This window comes from Mytilus edulis, chromosome 8, assembly GCF_963676685.1.
Source record: "Mytilus edulis chromosome 8, xbMytEdul2.2, whole genome shotgun sequence".
Taxonomy (NCBI): domain Eukaryota; kingdom Metazoa; phylum Mollusca; class Bivalvia; order Mytilida; family Mytilidae; genus Mytilus; species Mytilus edulis.
Window position 1 is genome coordinate 57,999,860 of NC_092351.1, and position 18,984 is coordinate 58,018,843.

Sequence of the window (18,984 nt, forward strand, 5' to 3'; positions counted from 1 at the left end):
AAATCGCAGAATTGTTTTAGAGAAAATTTACTTTCTTAAAAATGACAAAAAGTATATGATGATTATGCGTCCGAATCGCTTTGTTAGATTTACCTTCAACGGAAACGAAAAAAGTTGAATATTTGAAAGGCACGTTTTTCATACAAAACAAAATTCATGATGCAGAAGACATATGTTAAACGACAAGAGAGCAGGTAATGAACGTGTCCAAATGTGTCTGATGAGCGACAAATAAATTACATTGTAACGATGATTTCCGCTGGAAAAAGTCGCTAAAAAGTTAAGTTAGGCGACCATTCGATTGATGCTTTAAGCATATAATTCTCCAAATCTCATGATTTATAATCACGCACAGCTAACTAAAACAAATGTTAATCATGCGTCAATCAGGGGCATTGAATTTGTGTTCTTCCGTACGTCACGTCAGTTCGACCTTGTGTCAAACTTAATGTCAAAGTTGTTGGTCAATGTAAGTTATGATGTGTTAGTCTAATCAACTTGGAACTTTCATGAAGTACATATGTTTGATGTTTTTGGTATTCTAACGCCATTTTTACGCGCCGCATTCAGGCTTTTTATGGCGGTCAGTTTTTACTGGTAGTGGATGCCGAAGTGCCCGAAAAAAACCATCGACTATACATGTTTGATATAGTCTTTCTAATTTAGTTTCAAATAAGAGTTTTGATCACATTTTCACGTTCCACTGAAATCATAAAATGATTATGCGAGTGGGGTATATGTGTATCATCGACACTTTCTGGTTGATTTTATGTCATGTTGGCACCACGTGTACGAAAATATCATTTTGCATAATACGTGTAATATATATAGATAGATAGATATACGCGTATAATTCACAATCTCTGTTTTACAGATGTAAGCCAAATTTGATTTGACGGCCTTCTATACGATCCTAGTAGCAAGTGACATTACCAAAAGTGTACGTTATCCTGTAGAGCGACCACGTTATATGAGTGTTAATGAATTATTCGTAGAATCATATAAGAATTAATTATTTTTGTTAAGTGATTAGCAAGTGAGAATTAATCTTCTTGTATGAGTAAACACAAATCGTTGCATGCATAACTGGGAAACTCTGTGGCATAAAGATGCTGTAAAACAAGATGAGGTATATCACATGTAACTATAAAGGCAACAAGGGACTAATGTTCAATGTAGTGTAATTTTATGATTATAATAATAGATAGTATCGATACAGCTCATAGATGACACAGAATTTCTACGTTGGGCATGCAGAATTTGTTTTACTCCCAGACGAAGATTACGGGTATACTCAAATATCACAATACTAACATTTTGACTAGATATATGGTCGATTTTGTAGATTATTCATTCGGTCCTTATTGATCTAAATATTAATATTTTTTTATTTACCTTTTACAGTAGTGAATGTTTTAGTTTTGTAATTATTTATAATAAACTTGTCCATTGATTATTTATACTATACGGGTCTGTTCTTTCATGAGCATGCAACACGACGGGTACCTCATGTGAAACAGGTTCTGGTTATCCGTCCAAAGCAACTAAGGTCGCCTAGATTTTTTTTTTCTTTATTCTACGTTGCTTTTTAGCATACTGTTGTTATTTGTTATTTATTTGTTATTTTCATTTTTGCTGATAAATATTTTGCAGAATTTCTATCAAGCTTTAAAAGTTTGCAAGTCTTGGCTAGGTATCATTATTGAATATTTCATAAATTTTCACAAAGTGTATGATTTATCCCTTTGGTATCTCGCCTCTACTTTAAAACATATATAATTTTTTAGTTTTTTGTTACAAATTTTTAAGTATTATGTTATAGTTATGTACTAGTCGTTGATTTATTATTACGAGAGTTTGACAATTGTTTTCCCCTAAATAAAGATTAAAAGTATATTTTACCGTGTCTTATGTCATCAGTCTATTTTTTACTCACAACATACTATATGTATTTATAGCCAGTATATAAGTATCATAGAAAATTTATTTATTAAGGTGCAATGCACCATTGTTACGTTTACTAAGAGCATTTTGTTTCTCATATCAGGAATAACACGCTTCCAAATGTATCGTTTATATAATTGATATGCAGATTAGCTAAGGGAACAAGATATGCCTTTTTAGTTCGGCCGTCGTCGTTAATTTTTACAAAAATCTTCTCCTCTTAAACTATTGGGCCAAACTTAACTAGATTTGGCCACAATCATCATTGGGGTATCCAACCAATCAAGATGGCCGCCATGGCTAAAAATAGAACATAGGGGTAAAATGTAGACTTTGACTAATAACTCTGAAACCAAAGCATTTAGAGCACATCTGACGGGGCTAGAGTGTTTATCAGGTCCAGATCTAACTGCCTTGAAATTTTCAGATGAATCGGACAACCGGTTGTTGGGTTGCAGCACCTAAATAGGTAATGTTAAGGAAATTTTGACGTTTTTTGTTATTATCTTGAATATTATTATAGATAGAGATAAATTGAAAACAGCAATAATGTTCAGCAAAGTAAGATCTACAAATAAGTCAACATGACCAAAATAGTCATGTGAACCCTACAGGAGTTATTGCCCTTTATAGTCACTTTTTACCAATTTTTCGTAACTTTTTATAATCTTTTACAAAATTATTTTCCTGAACTACTCGACCAAATTTAACCAAACTTAGCCACAATCATTATAAGGGTATTTTCTTTTGAAAAAAAATGTGTTCAGTGACCCAGACAAGCAACCAAGATGGCCGTCATGGCTAAACATAAAACATAGGGGCAAAATGTAGATTTTGGCTTATAACTCTGAAACCAACGCATTTAGAGCAAATTTGACAAGAAGTTTAAAATGTTCATCTATCTGCCCTGAAATATTCAGATGAATTTGGCAACTGTTTAATGGGTTGCTGCCCACCAATTAGTAATTTTTAAATAAATTTTGCTGTTTTTGGTTATTATCTTGAATACTATTATAGATAGAGATAAACTGTAAACAGCAATAATGTTCAGCAAAGTATAGTATAGTTGTTTTTCACTTTTAAATCATGCATAATTGCAAACTGTCGTATTGGTATATTTTTTATTAAAATGTTGCAATTGGAAATTGTTCATTGTAGTTTTTAAATATTTAAAGAGAACTCATAGTAATGTATGATATTCGTGATAGTTATTTCTATATTTGTATTATTATTTTTTAAATACTTTTAAATTCATGATTGGTCTTTTTTTATATGTATAATGCTTTTTGGTTCTGTATCGTTTGACATATACTGTATATGCTTATTAGTAATAAAATACAATAGTCAAACTTAATGTTCACATGTGCTGCGACTAGAGAAACAAAAACGGATATATTACCTTTTATTAAACGTAGGAAAAGTACAAAGACACGTATTGCACCCAAATAAATAATCACGATTTGATTAGTTTGAAACCGTCACGTAGTGACCCCCTATGGATCCGTAAAGGGGATTAGTAAATTTCATAGGTGGCGCATGACATCACGTCTACTCCTAATGGTGACGTCATATATAAATGTTTTGTGTTTCATTGTTTGTTTTTTAACAAAACGCAGCAGAAAAAGTTCATCGAGCGATAAATTCGTTATACGGTTAACTACTTACCCCCTACGGATCAAAGAAGGTGATTCAAATCCAGAGGAGAATTGGACTCCGGCCTCACCCCTACGGATTTTACTAACTCTCTCTCGATCCGTAGTGGGTCTATAATTAGACCGTTGGCTTCGTTTCCCATTTGTAATGGTTTTACACTTATTGTCTAGTATTTTTTGGGCCCTTTATAGCTTGCTGTTCGGTGTGGGCCAAGGCTCTGTGTTGAAGGCTGTACCTTTTATAAATTGTTTCTTTGATGGAGAGTTGTCTCATTGGCACTCATACCACACATCTTACATCCACATAACTTATAATAGTTTTCTACAGTATTCTACTATGAGTCACTGTTCTGTAAGAGATACTGTCGACTATTTGAACATGATGATGATAGAGGGCTGCTTAACTTCTTGTGGCAAGTTAAGAACATGTTAATGTTATACAGTGTTTGAATATTAACCCTGCTTGTACAACACCGACACGACGAACCAGATTTTTAATGTATTAGCTCATAAAGTAGTAGTCCACAGGAAGACATATCACCTACTTGGACACAATGATAATCTGACTCCGAGTCGACCAGTCTTTGCTCTTACTCTTTAATGCCGCGTGGATAGCGGAAAAGCAGCAACTATCTATTATAAAGTCTTTGGTTTTGACCAGGCTAGGTTAGATCCTATGACCTAACGCAATTGTCTAAAAAGGTAGTGTAATCCTTGTAAATATAAAAAATAGTAATTAATCCTCAATGATTAGTGTTTCATATGATTAAATAATATGTGAGTGACATATTAATGATACAGGAATCCATCAATAAAAACATTCTACAATATGAATGTTGAAAATGACCTCTATTACAACAAATGTTCCTGCCACACTGCCACAGACACAAAGATAGCGTGTTTGATATTTTGTGCTAAGTAACTACATCAAAGGGGGCCCGACCTATGGTTCCGTTACGGCAGTAGAACGTTTTAGTAACGATCTTGTCACGCCCTTGCTACGTCTAAGATACATTATCATCCCTTAATCAATAGATGTAAGCTTCAACACAGACTTTCCCGGTCGCATTACGATCTCAATATGAGTCTACCATGACTCAATCACGTTCTTACCACACTCTGTATTGCTATAAATATCACCATTTTTACACCCGTTTCATCGAGAAAACATGCCAGTAAGGGTATCAAAAACGCTTAGAGGTCGTTGTGCTAAGTATAGGTATCAACATAATGAGGTCGTGCAATTTAGGACGTTGTAGAATCGTTTTGAGGACGACAAGCGCGTAAAAACAGCGTATCATTGTCTTCATCTTTATAGTATAATCGTATCAATGTCGTAGTAGAAGCGAGATAAGGACGTAGTGAAATCCTGATAGTCTCAGTCAAGTCTCAGTTAGGTGGCAAAATAGTTGTTATTTGCTTCGCCGATTGCAACACGTTTCCAATAAAATGCTTTTGCACCTATATAGGTCTTATTGCATCCTTACTACGACTTTCTGACATATCTTCTACGACTACTTGTGTTCACTACATGTACGTTTTAGATCATGTTAAAAAATGGTAGTGGACCTCCATTATGATGATGACGCGAAAAGTCCTGATTACAAACTCACCACGACCACCACTTTCGAATAACAAAAAAAAAACCACACACATTCTATGTCAAAGTCGACAAATTTTATTTCAAAAGGAAACGCACGTTAACTGATGTACAATTATGTGCATGTTACCAAATGTTGCCAAAAGAAAAATGTTTTAATTTTGAGCAATACTGTTTTTATTTTATTGATAGGAATTTAAAAACGATAATTACAATCAACGTATATCGGCTTTTAGGGCAAATCTTTACATGTATGATCTGTTAGAACCCTTGTCATGATTAACAGATATCATCTTGCTACAGCTATGAAAAGAATAGTTGAAAATTCGCCGGGTAAAATTGACCTGATCTCGACAGACTTAGATATGATCTTTAGGTGGAATTTTTGTTTGTTAAATTACTCTTCTATTGGTTCGAATCTTATAAATCCTTGGCGTTCAAACATTTCATTTGTAGCGTTCCTTATGAAGGTAAATCCGAAAAAGCGCTTCGGACGCATGACATTTATTTTGTTTAAATTTTTAAAAACCATATTCGTGTATTTTTATTTCTGATGAAGCAAGAAATGTTATTAATCACATAACTCTCAATCAAATTAAAATGTACAAATTATCGTACTTTTTCATGACAACCGTAAGAACATAACCAGACATGCATACAGATACAAATATAAATTGGTACAAAGAATAATGGATGAATATAAACTCAACGACCAGCGCCAAACAATTTAATGAGAACTGACGTAATACAAGCCGGCTGACAAAAATAGTATGCGTGTGCAGGACGAGAACTATTTTTTCAAATAGATTTTACATTTTTAATTGAGTTCACCCGTTGACGTAAACATCTATACTTTTTAAGATTAATTGACTCAGGTTATTATTATATTATCCTTCTGTATGATAGATTGCATAAACAGTAAGTACATTTTAATGACTAAGACAAATATAAATGAGCTATGATCTTTCATTAGAGTAAGAATACACCAGCGAAATCACTGACATTTAGCGGGGTTGAAAGTATGTAAACTGTTTTAGGATGTTTTTTTTTGTAAAGGATTTTATTACTAGAGAAATAAAGGCAAGTTTTAGGTACTTGGAGACCGGGCATTTTTTAGATCTTTTTTTCAAAATCTGTTATTTTATTGTCTTCTATTCATTTCAATATTTTTGGGGTTTTTCTGTATACTGTGAACAGACATATACTATAATCTCTATATAACACATGTCCGCCGTTGACAGTAAATTTGGAACTGATAGTAAAATGCAAATAGTACATGTTATTAATAGTATACAATGTATGTATGGACATAGTATACAGAAAAAGCAAAAGTACGTATGCACATTATTTGCTATTTTAAACAGTCCTTAAAGGAAATGTTTTCTGTGTCCGATCAAGGAAACACTGTACCGCTGACTTGACAATTGTTCTGCTCTTAAAATAACCCAAACGGAATATTCATAAGCGAGGATGACAAATGCAACAATGCATAGTACCTATAGGAAACAAAGGCATGGTGATTAATATATTGTGGAAGGAAGAGAAGCTAAACACAAAATGAGGTCTCCTTATTTAATCGTATTTATAGATGATTATGTATTGGTTTCAATTATCACAAAACTTCATCAATTGAATGAAAGGGAAGATGATCGAGTCAAGATCAAGTTTATTCATTTTACATATTCTGCACATTTATTTCACAGAAAATTTTTAATTGGACAAACAATTTTTGTTGATGGAAATTCAGAAAAATCTTTGACCAAGGGTATCACCAGCCTAGTCCAGTAGTCAGCACTTCGGTGTTGACATGCATATCAATTATATTGTAATTTTTATAGATTTACTGTTTGCAATAGTATAAACTAGTTGAAATACTAAGGATTTTCTTTTACCAGGCGAAGATGACTGCAGCCGTATGTGGCACAACTTTGGAGTTTTGGGTCAGCAATGCTCTTTAACTTTGAACTTGTTTGGTTTTCTTACTAACTTTATCTGAGCATCACTTATGAGCTTTATATAGACGAAACATGTTTGTACAGAAGGATGATAGATTGATATCTTTAAAGCATAAATTTGCATCTCTGCCCACGGTGACGTTTTTTAGAATACAATCCTAAAAATGGTCATCTAACATAATATTTATATATTTATGCTACAGGTTGATTCAATATCATAAAAAAATCAGTACTAAAAAGTGAAATACATGGTTCAAATCAAATACCTTTCTAAATAAAATAGAGTATATGTGTTCAAAGACACATTTTTACTGTAAGCACTTGACAGACTTTCAAAGTAGACCTTAAAATGCATAACTGCAAACAACTTATTTGTTTCTGTGTTTTATCTTATGTCATTTAGGTGGTCTAGGTCAAGAACCAAGGTCATGATCTAAATTTCAATTTTAGCTTTTAATTTCCTTGCAAACCGTAGTAAGTATTGATTTTTCTTTTACCAAATTGTTCGTAACGATAAGCATTATCCTCAAAAATTTGGTTGAAAGAGTGCCATTCCCTTAATAGTCGTTTTCTCCCATGAACAATCTATAATAAATCACATGGTAAAACCATAGTATGATTTGTATAAATAGTTATATTTGGAGACTCTTTATCTTTGAAAAAGTCAAAGTCATGATTTAAGTTTTAACTTTAGATTTTTCTCGCATTTCCTTACAAACCGTAAGAAGGTTTAAAACAAAATCGTCCTGTCCCGAAGTAACTATGTACATGTATCTATCAATTGAGGTTAGCGTGACAATGTTCTGTATGAATTTTGGTTGTTTATTATATATTTCTTCCTTGTGACTCATTAGATATACCTAATATTTATAAAGTGATTGATTTAAATATATTATCGACTTATTATCGGAAAGCTACAAAGGACACCAAAAATGAATAGTGCAAAACAATTTAAATAGGAAAACCAATGGTATAATTTACATAAAACCGATAAAACGAGACACACTTATAAACTACATCAACAAACGACAACCACCGACTAATTAGATATAGGAAGATGTGGTGTGGTTGCCAATGAGACAACTCGCCATCCAAATAACAATTTATAAAAGTAAACCATTATAGGTCAATGTACGGCCTTCAAGACGGAACATTGGCCCACACCGACTAAAAAGTTATAAAGTGCTCCAAAATTAGGAGTGTAAAACCATTCAAACCATTCAAACGGGAAAATCAACGGTCTAATTTATATAAAAAAAAAACGAGAAACGAGAAACACGTATAAATAATACAAACAAATGACAACTACTGTACATCATATTCCTGACTTAGGACAGGTGCAAACATTTGAAGCGGGATTAAACGTTTTAATGGTACCAAACCTTCTCCATAAAAAAGTTCATATTATACAATAAAACGCGAAAATAATTAAAATTAATAAAAACCAAAACTATAAAGGATTTTGGTATACCCTTACAGATATTGTTAATTTATCGTTATCATCATCAACCGTCCCTTGTCTTTGAATAATTTTACTAATGACAATACTTTGTGAAAGTTGCGGACAAGATGTAATATCTGTTCTTGAACAATCAATTAAATACAGTGGGTTTCTTCAAATAAGATACAGGCTTAAATGCAGGCTCTAGAAGTTTCTAGCTATCTCTCTAAGGGAAAACACATGATAAAAAGATTGAAGGTATTTCTATATCATGTGAGAATGCGGTAAATCTGCTTGGAGTTACTATTGATTTTGTATTAAACTTTCATTAGCACATACTTATTATTTGTAAAATAACTACAAAACAATCAAACGTTTAAAAAAAGAATTGGGGAAACATTTAAGTTAACAAATTAAGGTCACTACTTTAGTTACTGACCTTTTACATTGCATTTCTGGGTTGAAAAAAAATACAAGAAAAATTACAAGTACGATTGCATCGTTTTATTAATGAAGATCAACAGATCTTTTACGAAACAGTTCTGTCGATTTCAAACTTTCCATCACTAAAAACTCGCAGAATGCGATCAATATGTGTGTTTCAAAGCACCATAATTTATTTATTATTTTGCGTTTCTATAAACTATTTTGAATCTTGAGGGTACATGAGTACTTAAGATTGTACACATGTAAAACAGATGTGAACGTTTGATTAGTTAAATTCCAATGATGTTTATATTCGTTTATGCAATGAATTGGATGTGACATTTTATCTATAGTACAGGATAAAGCTTTACTCATGCCAAGTATTTCTTTATTCGAAACAAAGGTAAATTCTGCCCTTTCTTTTTCGAAAAATGCAAACTAACAAAGATCAATATGGGAATATCAAAGAGAGTATTTCACCTTTACTAGCTATATATAAAGGACCATTACACTTGCTACAAGGTATTTGTCAATAATTAAATTTTGTGTTTTTACTGTTTTCTGATTTGTTAAAATTATTAGTTTTATTTTCAATGTTGTCAATTTTGATGGCGACACGCCCACTTTGACGTTGTGTATTGATATGCCAACATTTGTGTACGTTGTTATTGTTAATATAAATAATATAAAAAGGTTCTTTGAGCCTTAGTTTTGATAGAAGTTTATTTATAATGAATGGCAATAATTTATTTTGATTTTATTGAACCATAAAACTAATTTTTGACTTTTCACATTTTACATAATCCGCTTCGCGGATTATTCAATGTGAAGAGTCAAAAATTAGTTTTATGGTTCAATAAATTCAAAATAGATAATAGCCATTCATTAATTGTCTAGACCTTTCTTTCATACTTTGATTATGAATAATTAATAGGACCTTCAAGTAATACTAGAATTGCAATGCATGGGTTCTGGATTTAGGTATGTTTTGGTATTTCTTTTCTGTATTCTTAGTTTGTCTTTTTTTTCAATTATTCTCTTTTCTCTATATTTTAACCCCAAATAATTATCATTTTTTTTTCTATTTGACATTTCCCTCTATGCTTGATCTTTTGTCCCACTAGTTTCTGTTTTTGATTCTGTATATCCAATACGGACCCTCGTGCTTTGCAATGACTAATTGCAACCAGATTTAAATTGGGTTATCTTCCGTTTGTCAGAATAACAAAAATATTTAGTTTTTGTCACAGATGTTATGTATATAAAGTTGAAACAGTGCACATTGTTGTTATTGCTTCTCTTTTTCATTGTTGGTTGAACCTTTTTTATATTGAAGGTCACAAACAAAGAGTAATGTATCTTGTCGTCCTAGTTCACATACACTAATTGATTGATTGTAAATGTCTTTACGCATCTTTTTGACGAATAAAACGTCAGTTCATTGAGAGATATATATTCAAAAAAAGCAATAGTTTAAAGTTGAATACTTTTAAAAGTTTTATTTTATCACTTTGATTTTATTCGGACGATAGACGATAAAAATGGAAATTGAATGTCAAATGCAATGTAGATAATAGTATTTTTTCATTTTTACATGATACCAATTAATCAGAGACGTCTCTTGTACTATGTCGGTTTTGCAATGCCGGTAGGTAGAATAAAACGGGTGTATTATAAACATTCCATACACTGACCATGATGTCGTAAATGTGTTTCTTTGTTATCATTTAAATATTATTTCTATGATAAAATCATGTTTATCCTCAACAAATTTGATTCATTTAGGCCTAACAAAATGAAAACAGCACGTTATGGATTTTATGCGTCTGTACGTACCGCTTTTCTTGATGTACCTTCATAAGAAATATTTGAAAGCCAAGGATGTGTAAGACCCGAAACAGTTGAAAAGCTATACGACCAAAAGTGACATGAAAAAATTGGTCGACCCCATTTGATGTCAACTTTGTCTGAGTAATTTGAAACCTTAGTTTCTAAATAATTTCGACACGTATTATCGGACAAATTAATAGATAATGTTAGTACCGAAATACTGACTACTGTGCTGATGATACCCTGGGACTGCGCCTACTCTCACTGTCATAGGCAATACGATGATACAAATAGATATATATATATATATATACTATCGTATGTGTCACACATCAAGTGCTATAGATGGGAATCATAAATCTTATTGATACGTTCCATTAAGATCGTTCACCATTATAACAGATGATCATTGCAGACGTATCATGAAGAAGCGAGATAGGGGTCGGGATCGCATACATTAAATTTACTACAAGTCAATAGTTTGATATCGTATTCGTAATACATATTACACAACAATCAGATGGTAATCACATATATAATGCATATCATGACACATTTAGGTATATCATGGATATTCTACATAATTCAATATTGTACAAGGAGCATTCATGGAACTACGGAAAACTTGCGTGAAGTTCCCCGGGATAATGGTTAGCAACGTCCGGGGATATGGGTTAGCAACACCCAGGCGCTATGGGTTTTGTAACGACGTGCTTTAACCAATCAAAATCCTGGAAATATCCTAAGCCCGGGATAATAACGTTTATTCCATTGCATGTTGATTTTGAAAGCGAAATCAGCATTTGATTGGTTGAAACTATCACACGTGACGTCGAACAAAACATCATATTCCCCTCTGAGTATCATATTCCCCTCCAAGTATCATATTGCCTTCTGAACGTCGGGATTGCCTTGTGCAACGTTACATTCGTTATACTTAGAATTAAAAAAAAAGGTAGACAGTGGAATAACACATTCATTTGTCTTGGCTTCGTGAGATATGAATAGGTGTTCACCCTTGAAAAGTCATATTTACCTAGGGCAATGCCCTCGTGAAATATGACATTTCTGGGGTGAACAAATCTTCAGATTCCCCTCAGGCACGGGACATAAATGTATAATATCCATTTCAGCCTTTTATTCTCGTTTGTATTTCACAAAGTGGTAAATATACAATAAGACTACGTTCTTATTCTTAGTGAAACAAAATAGTTTTTCAAAGTTTTATATTCAAAACGAAGACGTTGCATGATTGCCAATGTCATAATCATTTGTCTTTATAAATAGCTAACTATGCATGCTAAGTAATAATATTATGTAATCCATAATGTTTTGTGTTACGCCTTTTAAAGTGCATTTTTGTAATTTGACATAACACACCTCTTTAAATATAATGGAACTACAAATCGTTAAAGATATCAGAGATTAAATTGCGTAATAAATATATGATATAGGGTATTCATTTAAAGTAGATAAGTAAGGGTTAAATTGCTCTTTGTTGCGTCCATTTACTCAAGATGTTAGGGTTCAATTAAAAATCCGATTAAGAGAACGTGATGTTTCCAAAATATAAGTATGTAGGCGATTCTGAGAAAATATGTTGGTGAAATTTTTAAAACATATTAACGTTGTAATTTATATTCTATTTGACAAAAAAAAATCTGTCAACTGTTAAATTGTTTCGCACAGTGTGTTGAAATGCACATGAAATATAGCCTTATACATTTTTTTTTATATCCCAATTTCATACAGTTAAAAATATTCCAACTATTTACTAAAGCAATTAATCTTTCATGTAGATATATCAAACTCAAATTTTATCTAAAAAAACCGTGATAAAGTAACAAGTAAGAAAACAAAAACTAGAAAAACAAGGGAAATACAAAATGGAAAGTGTTGAAATGCACATGAAGTATAGCCTTATACATTTTTAATATCCCGACTTCATACATCTAAAAAATATTTAAACTTTTGACTGATTAATGATACATGTAGATATATCAATAATCAAATCGTATCTAAGAATCCCGGGATAAAATACTAAGCAAAAAGAAAATTGAAATATCGAAATACAAGGGAAATACAAAATCACCGTGTATCATCATACAGCGGATATAGGTACTAACCAAGCGGGCATGATCGATTTTTTAACTGACACAGTAACGAAAATCTTTGTTTTGTTTTATCAACATTCAGTGCACATTTCTCAACATCTGAAATTTCTGCTCCAAAATAATTTTCGCATCGATATTTTGCTATTTATATGACAACTTATATATTTTAATAAGAACAATGAACTTGTAAATGCGCAAATAGTTGTAAATGTAGACACCAACATTCAATTTCTATACAATTGTCGCCACGTTAACATGTTTTAACTGAAAGAAAGCAAATACAGGACAAAAGTAATCATAAATCATAAACCTACCTGTGATTACTCATTCCTTAAAATCTTTTGGGTAATAAACGATTAAGAACATTTTGTTTTTGTGTACGGTGTACATCAACTTAACTATGCACCGTACAGAAGGATTTATGTGGTCAGCTAAACACCGTACACAACGCTTCTTTTCGGAATGAAATATCGAAAAAAACATATGCATGAAAGATGTCAATGCCAATTATTGATAAAACTATACTTATTACACACGCACAGTGGCCTTTTATCAGAAAACGAGTTGCAATGAATATAGAATTATATCGGATAAGACGGGTGCCAACTTCTTTGACAAGTATTTGCACATGTTTTTAGTAATCATTCTTGTTTTGGGGAAATAATGAGACATCTCTAATCATCAACCTACGACCAAATAATTTTTTAAAACAACAATTATGTTCAGTTTGAGGTACACATTGATATTATGTGACAAAACAAAGATTTTCATTGCCGTGTGAGGTCAAAATCGATCACGCCCGCTTAGTTAGTACCTATTTCCGGTGTACTGATGATACACGGTGAAAATGGAAATTCCTTTATAAAATGGCAAACGCACAAGCTCAAATGTATCGAAGAAATAGAAAACAACGGTTATATTCCTGACAATGTACATATATTCTCTTATGAAAAACATGGAGGATTAAACCTAGTTGTATAGCTCCCAATCGTATGACAGTCATATTTTATTCCATAATATTGACAACAATGCAAAAGTAAAACAAAGATACATAATAGGTAATTAGAGTACAGCTGTCAACATTGGAATACAATCACTATAAACAAAAAAATGTTTCCATATTGTTGTAGACAACTATATCAGCTAGAGTATGATAAATGCACGGGGAGTTTAAAAAAAAACATAGCCTATCCAATATCTTTGAGGAAAAAAATAATTTAAATATAACAATGTATATTACATCAGAGAAATAATTGTCAATTTGTAGTTCCGATTGTCCTATGCTTACATGACTTGCTCATAGTACTTTGAAGCATAAAAAGGTGACGACAAACTTCTTAAGGCAAACAGTACGATTTAGATTTTAAAGTATCATTTAATCAGTTATCATGTGTAAAAACATTCGGCAAGTCTTAAATCCAAAATCTGAAAGAAAAAAAAAGGCTTGTGAAACAAAAGAACGACTTAAAACGACAAATAGAATATTAAAAATGTACTTATATTCGGCTTTAAATATTTTTCTTAAAACCATTCACAACATAACCCACAAAAGTAAACCAGCTCCTTATACTGGACAAATTATTTGTCAAACCATCACATGTAATTTAAGAAGAAATAATGTATCCTGTTAATGAACATGATAGTAGTTTTCTTTTAAATTTGTTAAATCCCCACCAGATGCAATCAACTATTTTTGAACGGCTAGTATTCTTTACTACTAAAATCTACTTTTCAACATCAACATGCATTTGGATTAGAATACTTTGTCTTGCTTCCTTGCTTCTGTTTTCACTTAAAATATATTTTTTTGTGTACGTAGATGGCATTACTTAAACCAGTAACTTTAAGAAAAAGCATGTACAAGTAATGTTGAAAACGAGGCTATTGTAAATACTACTGATATCAGTATCTTTTGCAAATATTATTTCTAAAGATGTCCATCCATACTGACTGTACTAGTTTTATAAATTTCCGCTGTCATCTGGTTATTTTCCAATTATATATTAAAAAATTGAATTATCTTCAAACCTATTGCCTTCCTGGTGCACTTTTCTTTCTCATCCACGCTTGTGTGTCAAATATTGGTCTTTTTGGACTGTTACAATATCATATTTTGTTTTAATCTTGAAGATTGACTGATATGAAAACTGGTTATTTTTTAAATCAAGACTTACATTTGTACTGTTGATTATAATTTGTAACTTAAACAAATACGTATGTTCCTAACATACATGTAATAGGTATTACTAATTCTTTCAAAAGCTTATTACAAAAAAAAACTCCTTTATACCTTATACTATATACTCCATTCAGATTTTATCTATTCTTAATTTTATGTAATATTATGATGTGAAAATTCATTAATACTAGATCAGTCCATTTAAGTATTTAAAATTAAAAATTATCTATATAATCATTCTTCAAATAATTACTTGTTAAGTGACCATGACTAATATATATTGATAACTAAGACCCAATGAGTTAAAAATAAACAAATATGTTTAAGGTACAGCAATGTTAATTACAGTGATTATAATCCATCATTGAAGGCCCCCAGTGTGTGTATTGTTCCTTTTTGTATGGTGTCATACATATCTCTTAAAATAGACAAAAGGTACACAAGATTACATAAGGGATTGATTTATGTAATGTATGCATATAAACTCATCATGTATACAAAGATTGAAAAGATTACTCTAGACACAGTACGATATCACTGGTTCATATAAAGACGGTTACAAACCTAAAATATAGTATTTCTCGCCGGATAAATAATTAACACAAATACATCCAAGTTGGAGGTAATTTGAAAAACCTCTATTAATAGATCGAAAACAAGAAAATGTATTTCTCTAGTTTTGTGCTATTTTCACATTTCTTGATCGGTGTGAGAAAAATATTTCTCCTCACTAGTGAAATATCTGACCCTGACAAATGATTACATGTAGTCAACATTTGATTATGACGTCAAAATGTTTTTTTTTCTGCTGATTTTTTTTTTATTGTGACGTCTTGAAAAAAGGCGATCATGCCTGATGATGTAGCATATAAAGAACACAAGTCTCTAAAAATCTTTGAAAAAGAAGGATTAAAATCATCAGAGAAACATATTTCGATGCTATAACTCATGTATTACGATTTTTCTCCACTCTCGACAGTTAAATTTTAATTATTTAAAAAAGCTCGGCAAGCCTCGCGCTTGAAAAGATATAATTTAACAGTTTTGAGTACAGAAATATCGTAATACACTTGTTGCAGTGAAAGAATCTTTATTTTTCAAATCATGCTGCTATAGCTGATTCTGAGAAATGTTGTTTGAGATGTTCTATACAGTTATGTATCCTATAAGCTGTATTGCTTTCGGAATAAAGTATTATAATGCGGTAGCCTGAGATAATTCTCCCCATTGGGTTGACAAACAAAAAAGGAACGTTGGCATGACATACCATCAGTTGTTTTCTACATCAAATCTTTTCAACTAGGTAATACAGTTACGAACGATCATTAGGAACAGTGTAATGAAAAAAACTTCATCAAAATCTACCTTGACCAAAAACATTAATCAAAAACTTTAACTTGAAGCGGGACAGACGGACGAACGAACGAACAGACGAACAGTCCCACCGACCAGAAATTACAATGCCCCTTTACTATCGTAGGTGGGGCACAAAAAGTTTGGAAATTATGTGTAATCCACCATTTTCTTCATAAAGGAATGTCTGTACCAAGTAACAAATATGACAGTTGTTTTCCGATCATTTGACGGTTCTAAATTTTCATTGGTATTTTTGTTATTTTACTTTGCTGTTTTAAAATTTTCTTTCGCACGTTAACAGTAAAAGTACATTAATTAAATGTAAATAAGCCACATAGTTCATACATCTTTTTAATGAATTTTAAATCGGAAGTATAATGATGTATCATTAGATAACACTGCTAAATTGATAAAAAAGGGTTTTTAATCATGGAATTGTTGGAAAGTTTTACTAGAACTTTCTCATAACAGATACCAAGAGGAACAGCTTTTTTATCTGTTGATATTAATAGAATTTGAAAAAAGACAATATATTACAATCATGAGATCATCGCTAGAAAATGTATTTTAAATGTATTCTTTTACGTTTTTTTTTTGTGGAATGTTTTGAAGCTAAACATTGAACATATTGATTAAATCGACACATGTAAAATTGAAATGAGTGATAAATTATGTTTTGTAGAATTGATACATCTATACATTTATAGTACAAGAACATTTCGTACCGATTCAAGCAATGTTTCTCATCATTTAAAACAAACAAAATATTAAAAATGTATTGATATTTGGCTTTAAACAAACATTATTCTTTAAACCACAGTGAATGTGAGACCCACTTATCACATTTCAGTCATTTGTATATTCAAGATTGAACATTCTGATATCATGTTTGAAATAAGTTGTATGATGCTCTGATGATTTAAATGAATGTTATCGTGGTGGGTCTAAATTGTTGAAACCACAGGAAATGTGCAAAATTGTACAGCATAATATATGCAAATATGTACATTGTATTTTTATTTATTTGTTTTAGATTAAACGTTATTTTTTTTATATCAATATTTTTTTTATTATTATTTCTTTGTATGGGAAATAATTTGTATTATATCTACACAGGATGATTCAAATAATAATCAATGTCAGACATCCAGTATTTCATTATCTAAATTGAAAGAATTTAGCGTGTATAAAGTCTTAAAATTCAGTTTTGATTTTCACTGTGAATGTAATTCACCAAACATTTTCTATTTGACAAAAGATTATTTGTTTAATTACAGAAATGCAATAGGTACATGTATTTCGACAATATGGCTTTCGAAAATTGCTGTAAGGATCCAAGTGTCAGAATATGTACAAGTAAAAAATTATATTTTTCCTTTCAAAAATAGGGTAAAAATGTTAACATTTGCTCTTTTCGGTGTTGACTAATTCATTAAATCAAATCGATCTCGTGAAAGTTTCTTGCAGACAAGTGATCTTAAAACAAGCTCTAGCTACATCATGTCCATAATGCTTAACACGAGAATTACATACTATAATATATCTTTAGAAGATACGGAAACAGCTGATGTGGAGTATTTCAGATTATTACAACATTATTTCAACTACAGAAGTAATGTGAAAATACCAACATAGACATAATGTTTTGTCACTTTCTGGTAAATAAAGGCAACATCAATATATAGGCGTTCAAAAGTCATATTTCGATAGAGAGAACTATATTCTTATCACATAATCAACTTTGTTTGTGGCAGCAGTGTATTACACGAATGAAATTGTTACTCAATAAGCACAAGATTTTGAAACCTTTTATTGCCAACACAAAAATGTTCTTCATAAATTATTTATATATTATAAGACGGATAAGTAAATACAGCTTAATTTTTTTTGGATCTAAATAAAGCATTCATGTACTTAACCAAACAAGTAATTGTCTATTTAAATTGATAAAAAAGAAGTTCATGAAAACTAGATCAGAGGAAATAATGACTTATAATGAATCATGCATTAACATTTATGTAGGACTTAGACCGTAAATCTAGAAATACAGCATTTGCATTTATTTCCAGAGAGTCATGCATTTTTTTATTTTTTCCACATATACAGGGTAAAACCGTGTAAGCCAATCGTACATTTACTAAATAGGTTGGAACAGGTAAAATGGGTATGCACATAGAGAAATGATAATTGAAATAATTCTATTCAATATATTTATACTATCAAGAATTTTAATAGATTTAATTCCGTGAAATGATGTTCATATTTGGCAGTACAAAGTATATTTTGTTAACAATGGTATTTCCTGAAATCGTATCAAAATGTGCTGACGATCATTTGAAAGCGCATCCTGTTATTTGTATTAAATAATGTGATTTACTGAGTGTTATCTAGTACGTAGATATAACAAAAATTATTTAATAGAGCCGGATATAAAATGTAGATTAACGTGTTAAATGAGATTTTTTATCATAACAAAATCCTTTTAAA

General features: G+C 31.2%; 1 protein-coding gene across 1 annotated transcript in view; it reads left to right on the forward strand.

Moving 5' to 3' along the window:
- LOC139485951 (uncharacterized) overlaps positions 1 to 3,291 on the forward strand; it is a 55,340-nt gene extending 52,049 nt beyond the window's left edge. The window contains exons 22-23 of the mRNA XM_071270631.1: positions 875 to 1,511; positions 1,694 to 3,291. The gene's annotated coding sequence lies outside the window, so the exon portion shown is untranslated. The remainder of the gene's footprint in view (positions 1 to 874; positions 1,512 to 1,693) is intronic.
- The last annotated feature ends 15,693 nt before the right edge of the window (positions 3,292 to 18,984 follow it).